Consider the following 7122-nt stretch of genomic DNA (forward strand, 5'->3'; position numbering starts at 1 on the left):
GACCAGTACCATCATATTGGGGGACAGGGATGGACTTCATAGCTCTGTGTAAGCTCCAGCTAGTTTGTTTAGAGTTTACATATGGTCCTCCTAGCCTGGTTCTGGCATCTGGGAGTGAGAAATGGTGAGTATGTGCTACAGAGAAGGGAGAGCTAAGTGACACTCTTACTTTGCCTTCCATAGGTAAAAGAAAGGGTCACCTTACCAAAGGGATGGCTCTCTGCCGATAAAGAGGAAAAATGTTGGCTCATACCTACTGTCGTTGGAGAAAACAAGGCTCTCAGTCCCATATGTCTCATCATGGTGACAGTAATAATTTGGGCCTTGATCACATGTAATGTGAGCACACAAAAGGAAAAGGTGGCACAATGCTTGGGTACTAACACACCAAAGACTTGGTAAAAAATGTATCTTCTGTAGACCCTGTTATATTCAATGGATTTGTTGAGCTAATGTTCTTTTGGGGGAAGTAGGACATCCACTGAAACTCCATATATACCTCCCCCAGATGTCACTAATCTCTGTACTGGGTAGGTAGCTCTTCCTATTCTTAGCCATGGCAACATCACATCTCACACTAGATCTAACCATTTGGATGCTCATGTACCAAAGAAGTGATAAGCCCTCTATTCACTACATACAGTTGTGCTCAAAAGTTTGCATACCCTGGCAGCAATTGTGAAGTTTTGGGATTGATATTGTAAATATGACTGATCATGTCAAAAAATGCTCTTTTATTGAAAGATGATGATCATATGAAGCCATTTATTATCAAATAGTTGTTTGGTTCCTTTTTAAATCATAATGATAACAGAAATCACCCAAATGGCCCGGATCAAAAGTTTCCATCCCCTGGAATGTTTGGTCTTGGCACAGACACACAAGCATTTTTTTGCATGATCAGTCATATTTTCAATATCAATGCCAAAATTTCACAATTTCTGCCAGGGTATGTAAACGTTTGAGCACAACTGTATATCTCCATGCACCAAAACTGCAGGCTACCATTATTATTTGGCACATGTACAGTCTGATCAGCCCAACATGCTTGAGTAGTATCACACCACAGATCTGGTAAAATTGCACATTTACTAAAACTGGAGAACTCAAAATCTGGTGCAGCTGTGAATGAGAGCCAATCAGCTTCTAGCTTTAGCTTGTTCAATCAAGCTTTGACAATAAAACCTGGAAGCCGATTGGTTTCTATGTAGAGCTGCACCAGATTTTGCCTTCTTAAGTTTTAGTAAACCTCCCCCATAATAATATAATGGATTTTATGAGGAAAGGCTCTCTTTGGGGAGGGGGAGCTCCCACTGAAACTTTTTATACCTCGCCACAGATGTCACTAACTTCTGTACTAGGGGAGCTGGCTCTTCCCTTTCTCAGGTGTGAAATGTTCACAATCAGCCTACATGTAGCACCTTTACACCTCACACTGGATCCAGCCCATTGGACTCATTCACCAAAGACATGATTAGCAACCCATTCACTACCTGACATCACTGAATCCATACATATCCATGTACCAATAATACAGAGTATCATTATTATTTGACATGTGTACATGTAGTGTATGTAAGTGCAAGGGTTAGGTCCTACATAATTGGCTCTGCAGAAGAGGGATTCCGGGCGGCGTCATCTTGGCGGTAGATCACTTTGGGTCCTACTATTCACTGTGTCACAAGATAGTGGCTTGACATGCTGTATATCTTCACCGTTTGTATGTTTTATCTTTTTCCAGTAATAAAGTACCCCAGGGATAATACACTAGGCTGGTGCTCCCTCTTTTGTTTCGTCTTTTGCAGTTGCTATTGGACTACCCCAGTCATTAGAGGGCAGCAAGGCCTGGCATTCCCCTGGATATGGTTCTACAAGGAAGCATGTGCGAACTGACCCTAGTCCACCACACTTATGCGCAGGAGGTTTTACTTCATTTTAGCTATTTGACATGTACAGTCTAATCAGCCCAGCTTGCTTTGACACGAACACATCAAAAAACCTAGAAAAAAAATCTCATTTTCTGTAGCTCCTGTTATATTCTATGGATTTGATGAGCAAATAGTCAGACTTCTTGTGGCACTATCACACCTTGCAATGGATCTAAACAATCTGCTCATGCACCAAAGACATGACGAGCAACCAACTCACTTCTGGATCCATCCAACACACATGCATCGTTGACTTGATATGTCTGTGGCATGCTTCCATGCATCTAGCTACCAAAGCTACAGGCTACCATATTTAGTTGGCAGATGGAAGGTCTGATGAGCCCAGATCAGGAGACATGAGGCAGGAAGGAGAGCTTTCTCATGGCTGATTATCAGGCTGGAAGAAAGACCAGCCAGACTTTGTAATGCCACATAGCTGAGAACTGCGGGGGTGCGGGCATGGATACCCTTCAGGACAGGGGGATCTGATACATATGAAAGTGCAGTGAGGGATCCTTTTCTATCCAGACATAATAATTTTACCAGGACAACATCTGTTTAAAGAATGCATTATGAGTTACTTTTTTGAACACTGTTGAAGTCCCAGACATACATCAGTTGGCACATAGACATAGATATATTTTCTCATACTGGGACACCATACATTGTCCAATAGATGAAGTATACTTTTCTCCAATAGTTTCAGATTCTTCTCTCCTAGAGCTTTGTCTTACGTACACTATATGATCAAAAATATGAGGGCACCATTCCCAATTGTTGAGTTCAGGTGTATCTAGTAAAGGGTACCGGCAATACTACAGCATACAAAGACATTGTAGACAATCAAATGCCTCCAACCTTGTGGCAACAGTTTGGAGAAGGCCCTTTATTGTTCCAGCATGACTGTGCCTCTGTGCACACAGCCAACTCTAAAATTGGTGAGTTTTGTGCGGAGGACCTTCAGTGGTCTGCACAGAGTGAATGTTGTTATAGCCACAAAGGGGTACTAATGCACAATTTGTGTAATAAGATGTCCAACAAGCTCATGTAGATGAGGTGGTCAGGAGTCCATCAACATTTGTCCATGTAGTGTGTCTTGTATATATCTTCCTACATATTATATTTTAACATAACAAAGGTTAACCAGGAGAAAGTCCTTTTTTTAGTCATCTGTGTATTCATGACAAAGATGTGGGGTAGGTAGGGAAATGGGTAGAGCTGAGCTCGTTTCATTGATCGTTTCCCCCTGAAAAATAAAAGTATGAGACATGAGACATAGGATAATTATAGAATATGTCATATACTTACTAAAAATGTTACATTTAAAAACAAAATTAAAAAACAATTCAAAGTAACAACAGTACTGTGATGCCATAGTACGGCGGTTCTCAAATCTACATTTTCAGAAGAAAAGACATTCGTATTATTTAAGTGTGGTAAAATCTCTAAATTTTCTGTTAAAGTATAAAAGATGAGGCTGAGTCTGAGTTGTGTAAATAGTTAGCAAACCTTTTTTTTTTTTACATTAAAATGCACTTAAAACCATTAAACATATATTTTCCAAACACCCAAAGAATAAAAACATGGTATTTGCAAGAGTTGTATGCTGCATGATTTTAGGGCAACTGTTTATCAGATTTTTTATTTTCAGTAAAAATATTTTCAAATAAATATCCAAATTTTCTATAAATTATAAAAGATAAGGCTAAACAATTAAAGAGATACAAAAAAAACACATTTGTTTTACATTAAAACACACTTAAAACCACTAAACATTATATACTTTCTAAAAGCAGAGGACCCAAAAAAACAAAAACATGGGAGTTGCAATTTTTTCTAAGTAGCACGATATTAGATGTAGCCCCTTGTCCTAAACAAAGGTTACTAGCCTAAACTTAGTTATTGGTTGAGTGGTAGTCAGCCCGGACTAATTCTGTAGTTTTTGACCAGTTTTTTCCCTAAGCTTCAGTTGGGTTGTGATTTCTGCCTTTTGCCAATAGGTGTCACTGGTCCCACTGGTCATAGCATGAGCTTTCATAAACAAGACTGCGTGATGAATATTTATATTTCCTTCATCCAGTCCAGTAGGAGGTTTAGGCCACTGGTGCATAGGGGGGAGGATATAAATATTTGGGACAGGCCATGTGTTGGCTCTCTTTCCCTGGGCTGGGGCCTGGGGAGGTGCTGCTGGATGGAGCTCTGCTGTTAGGCTCAATAGTCTGTTTTGGGCCTAGCATGTGCTGACGTGTTCGTGAAGCTGTCTTGCCTTGTGTGTGGAGGAAGCTATGCAAGGAGAAGATCTAGGGGAGGCCCCTTGATGAAGAGAGCCAAGAAGAAGGCTGGCCTTTCAGAAGGGCCTGGAGACTCACTTGGAGGATGCACTGAAATTTGGGAATGGGCTTACAGAGTTGCCGGGTCAACGACAAGATTCTGACACTGTAAAGCTGGACATGGAACTGGAGAGTCTGTAAGTGATCTGCCTGACATCTGGGACCCCTAACCTTAACCCTCCTTCATCACCTTAGCTGTTCTGGAATAAAATTCTAAAAAGACAAACGTGACTGGCGCCCAATATTCTTCCTTAGTCCCCCATTCGCCTCTCTTCTTTCATTTTTCCCGTGGACACCACGGGGACACCCGTGGATCTGAACCATCCGATGGGTCTTCAATTTGATTTTTCGGTTTGACCCCTCAGACCCCTAAGAACTGCCACCATTTTAATCCCAGGTTTAAGATTACATTCTGGGTTTTGACATAAAAATAACAACTATGCCCTCAATACAAGGGATTGAATCCTTACTTTTTCTTTTATCCGTGCTGTCAGAATGTCGTTCCATTGCGGCAAAATCTTCCAATGAAGTCTACTGGGAAACCATCACTCCTGGAACTGACAACCTTGTTGATCCCCCGCAGCAGTCATTGGTTTCTCCCGCTGATTTCCACATCATTACAGTACACAGTAGTGGTGTGGAGGTCACTGGTAGGAGCCAACGAATGCTGTGGGACATCAATGAGATCACTTGAAGAGTCCATTTTCCAGTAGACCTCAGCAGAGGATTTCTCTTGTGTTCTGGCAGACAACAGGAAAGGTAAGTATTCGGCCTTATCCTTTCCCGGTGATTTGGATTTTTCTCTTAAGGATCAGATGTACTCACTGTACGATGATTGATAATTGCAAAGTGGTTGGCTTCCATGATGGCATTTTGGGCTTTAGCTATGTTCTCTTCATCCCAGTCTGCACTATCAATGTTCACAACGGCATCTATTATGCTGAAAGAGACAAACACCAGGAGGTGGAAGTGAGACTGTGGGTAATGAAGCATTTAAAGGCACAGTAACCTGAAAGAGTTTCTTCAACTGTTTGTTGTACCCTCAGACTGTACTCTATGACATTAAATCTCATACGGTGATACAGTGCATTGCAGTACTGTTCATTGTGAACCTCAAAACGTTATCACTGTAGTGAGCAAGGTACTCATACTGCCATTTACCACAACCCACATGCCACAAAGGGTCAATTGTGTTTTTTAGTATGCTTACTTCTGTAGGAAAAGAAATGTAATCTCCAAACACGGAAAGGTTTCTTCTCAGTAAGAGCTGTGAGAATATGGAATAGACTCCCTCAAGAGTTGGTTCTGGCCAGCTCAGTGGATTTCTTTAAAAAAGTCCTGGATTCTTTCTTAGATACACAGAATATAACTGGATACTAACATTAATAGGTAAAGTTGATCCAGGGAATATCCGATTGCCTCTCCGGGGATCAGGAAGGAATTTTTTTTCCCAGCAGGAGCAAATTGGATCGTGCTTTGCTGGATTTTTCTTTGCCTTCCTCTGGATCAACTGTGGGTGTAGGATCGTAACTTTTTTTTTTATTATTTAATGGTTGAACTGGATGGACTTTTGTCTTTTTTCAGCCAGACTAACTATGTAACTATGTAACCCAATCAAAAATGAATGGGCTGTTAACACAGTGTCTTAAAGCTTGATATCGCATTGAATTGCAAAACAACAAGGTCTGTGTATAAAAAAATAAATAAATTATTGTGCAAATGTGTCACTCATTCGCTCAGCCGTCATAAATCTTCACCATATTTACCCTAATATGTTTGTTTCCCAGGATCATCAGCTCCATCTACTGGCTGCAATGCAGTATTTCCCTGAAATACCTCAATCAGAAAAGTACAGCATTATTGATACTAAATGCTTCTGATGATACTAGGAAATAAACACAACAAATGAATCAATAAATTACGGTGAAGATAATCAACAAATTATGGTGAAGATACGTGATGGCTGTGCAAATATTTAACAAATTCACGCAACAAACCTTTTTTTTTTTTTGTTTGTATAAATAATCCTCATAGTCTGAATATCAAGACAAATTTCGAAGGCAGAATCTCCAGCTCAGAATGTGATTCTGTGTTCTTGTTTTTCATGAAATCTCATTCTTGATTTATTGTCTTTTTGAGGAATTTTTGCATAATTGGATTAAGAAATACAACCTGAAGGCAAACACAATCTGAACTGATTAATGTACAGAACAACAAACACAGCAGAGAAAACCCAACTTTTCTGCTTCATTATCCATGATCTAAAATCATTGAAAAATGTAATTCAGTAACAGAGAGAGACCCTCCCAAACATGTGTATTCAGATCTGCATATATTAGGATCCATTTTTTGAAAGTTTTTCTGACATAGTGTACTTTGGTGTCAACAGTTTAATCACTAATACTTTATCATTTATATTTGTTTAGGATTAATACATTTTCAGGACACAGGTAATAGTAGTGCTAGGGTTATGGCTTTCATTCTTTATTATAGTCAAAATGTAAGAAAAAAAAGATCATTTAAATATAAATATGCAATATTTTATACTATGTACTCTAATTTTCTGCCAGCAAGTGGAGAATTTGGTTTTACTTTGTGTGTTTTTCAGTTTCTGCTCGTCTACAGAGCTCAGTAGCTCAAGATCAAATTTGCACACAACTGTCAGATATTGTGCAATGCTTTCTCTTTACAAAACCCATAGTACTTCAGGAATCTAGGAATAAATGTGACTCCGTCTTCTGGCTTTCGTTTAAGTGGAAGGCACGGCTTCTGTATCATGTAACTGCTGTGATTGTCTCTCATTAATAGTCACCACTCTGTCCTCAGAGCAGACCTGAGAACTGAGTGATCAGCAGTCTTTGATC

General features: G+C 39.8%; 1 long non-coding RNA gene across 1 annotated transcript; it reads right to left on the bottom strand.

Moving 5' to 3' along the window:
• Positions 1-2481: 2481 nt before the first annotated feature.
• On the bottom strand, positions 2482-5198 carry LOC149449386 (uncharacterized). The gene is made up of 2 exons (XR_016315408.1): positions 5084-5198; positions 2482-3174 (listed from the first exon to the last, which is right to left on the bottom strand). It is a non-coding gene; the product is annotated as an uncharacterized LOC149449386 (long non-coding RNA).
• Between the last annotated feature and the right edge of the window lie 1924 nt (positions 5199-7122).

The sequence above is a fragment of the Staurois parvus genome, unplaced genomic scaffold (genome assembly GCF_062004578.1).
Source record: "Staurois parvus isolate SC_StPar_1 unplaced genomic scaffold, SC_StPar_1.0 ptg000621l, whole genome shotgun sequence".
Classification (NCBI taxonomy): domain Eukaryota; kingdom Metazoa; phylum Chordata; class Amphibia; order Anura; family Ranidae; genus Staurois; species Staurois parvus.